Below are 2882 nucleotides of genomic sequence, written 5' to 3' on the forward strand. Positions count from 1 at the left end.
TGCTGCCCGCCACCACCCGGGGTGTCACAGGGATCCCTGGGCAGAACCGGAGGGGGACCTGGAACCGTTCACCGGGGAGGTTCCCGCTTGTCCTCGTCTCCCCCCATGTCCTCGTCTCCCCCCATGTCCTCGTCTCCCCCCATGTCCTCGCACGGGGTCTGGGCACACGGGGAGAGGGATTGGTGAGTGCTGGGAGAGGAACTCCTGCAGCCCCAGGGATGCTTGGGGCAGCCCAGCCCCATGGAGCTGCAGGGTGACCCTAGTCCCTGTCCCCAACCCTTAGCAGTGTCCCCTGCCTTAGGCCTCGCCCCTGGAGCCCAGGGACAGTGTCAGAGACTGTCAGGCCCAAACCCTGAGTGGGCAGGGATCTGCGACTGGAGATTGCTTTCCCACAGAGTCTCATTCCCTCCCTGGGAGGTTTTGACCACCCTGAAGAGGCATGAAGGTGTCCCAGCGCTTGGGGACAGCCACATCCTCACAGCCCCTTCCCCATGGGCCACGGCCAGGGGGATGCCCAGCTCCTGCCACAGCCATGTGCCTCCCTCGGAAGGGCTCCTCTGCGTCCCAACACATCCCTGCCAGCGCTACTAGCAATAAACCCACGTCCTACGAGTGTGAAAACCAAAAGAAAGCCAGCATTTAATAAAAAGAAAGAAGAGCAGCAGCAGCAGCAGCTGAAGGCCCCTGAGCTGGGCTGCAGCCATTGCCCAGGACTGGCCACTCTTTAGGAAGTGGGAACCATCTGAGGGAAGACCCCTGTCACTGCTCGGGGTGTTCTGGCGTTGTTTTAGCCCCGGACCTGCCGGCCTTTTAACTTGTTTTAATTCCTAACGCTCCCCACCACCACCTTTTTTTTTTTTTTTTTTTGAGTCTCTTTCCCAAATCTCGGCCGAGTTAATGAAGTTATGTGATCCTATAAATGTTAATTGTCTAAACTTCTTCTCTTCTCTCCCCCCCCCCCCTTTTTTTTTTTTTATCTCTCTCCTCCTTGCTGCTTTCTGCTCCACTTGTAATAAAGAAAATATCTTGGCTGGTCTTAGCCAGTTGCTTGGCAACCTCAATAGAAAAAAAGAGAACAGAATGTAACCAATCCCGAGACAACCGAAAGATTTTGGTGACATGTGACCTCTCGGAAAAGGGCAGCCTTAAACTGTCCCTTCTGTCCTCTGCTCTGACCATTAGGGTCTCTTGCCCTCCCCCTCCTCCCCCCCCCGGTTCCTTACACCAATAAATATGGATTAGTGAAATACTTTTTCCCACACTGATGAAAAGCCGGGATTGATCTTTCCACCTCCTTTATCTACCAACCTGACAAGTTTCTAAACAAAATTAAGAGGGAAGAGGCTAAAGGAGCCATCCCAGGTTGGGCGGCCGGGGACGAATCCTGCCCCGCCGTGGGGATGGGGGGGCCCCGACGGGGCGCGGGCGCCGGCTGTGCAACTCAGCCGCCGGCCGGACCCGCTCTCTGTGTGCTGGGGAGCCCCTTGCATGGCACCAGCGAGTTAAGAAATAAAATGTAGCTCTTCTAACCCAAAAGTGAAAAAAATAAAGCCCTGGCCAAGCCCTGCGCTCCCTCGATGGGCGGCTGTGTGTCCTGGGGAGACCTGTCCTGCTCCTCAACGCGGAGCCCCAGCGCTCGCGGGCGGTCGGGGAAGTTGTCTGCAAATTTCATCCTGGAAAAAAAAAAAAAAAACCCCACATCATGATGTCATTGGCTTTCTGGTGTATCCCGCCGGCGCCCCTCCACCTGCCGCCGGGCTCTGCTTGGCCATGAGCCTCAGCACGACCACGAGCCTCGGCACGATGGTCAGCCTGGGCACAGCCGTGAGCCTCGGCACGGTGGTCGGGGATCAGGCTCCCGCCCTCCCGGCAGCCCCCCGGCTTTCCCAGGCTCCCGGTGCCGTGAATGCCTCTTTCACCAGCAGTTCTCCACTTCCCCAAAAAGCATCACCTTGCCAGCTCCCTTCCTCCCACCAGCTGCCAGGAAAAAAAATTAGGGCAAGGACAGGGAGCGAGAGCAAAACCAATGAACTTGTTTCCAGCTTTTCCTTCGGATCAGCCGTCCAGCACCGGGAGAAAAATATTTCTCCTGTAAAAAAACTCTCCTCTCCAGGCTCCGATCCCTTCGTCACTGGGACACTGGCTGGAGACACGGGCTCAGCTCGGCAGCAGAGGACACCGTAAGTTGGGCGTCTGCTAAAACAATTTCCCGGCTTTTTTTTTTTTTTTGGGTGGGGGGCTTATGCCACGGTTTAGGGGCTGAGACCCACAGGGATGGAGGAGGAGGGTCGGACAGGGGGCAGTTGCAAAGAGGGGGTTTGTGGGGGGCGCAGGCTGCGAGGTGTGGGCAGGGTGGGCACCGGCGCGGTGCCTGTGCCGGCGGTGGCCGGTGGTGCTGGGTGCCGGCAGCCCCGGGGTGCACAAAGCCCCTTTGAGCTGCTCACAGAGAGCTGCTGATCCCTCGCCGGCCCTCGGAACCGGGACTGGCCACTCTAGAGGAGAATGGAACCCTGGCCCTGAACACCCGGGAGGGCTGACGGGGAGGGGAGCTCAGGGCATTGGGTCTGAGCGAACCCCGGGTCAGGGACAGCTGCCCATGGGGGGCCTGGCCCCAGTCTGAGTCCCGATCCATGGGGTGCCCAAAGGATGGGCTGGTCCCTGGCCAGCCCCGCTGGATTGGGGATCTGTGGGGAGCAGGGGGTGCCCCAGCCATCCCACGTGGGGATGGGGGACTCACTCCCTCCCACCATGGGCCACAGTGACATCCACGAAGCCATCGGACTGTGGTCTGCAGGGTGGCCGTGGGAAGGCTGCAGTACGGGCTGGGGTGAAGAGTCAGGTGGGAGCAAATGGGACTCAGTGGCAGGGGCTGGCACCCGATG

This window comes from Corvus brachyrhynchos, unplaced genomic scaffold, assembly GCF_000691975.1.
Source record: "Corvus brachyrhynchos isolate BGI_N302 unplaced genomic scaffold, ASM69197v1 scaffold59, whole genome shotgun sequence".
Taxonomy (NCBI): domain Eukaryota; kingdom Metazoa; phylum Chordata; class Aves; order Passeriformes; family Corvidae; genus Corvus; species Corvus brachyrhynchos.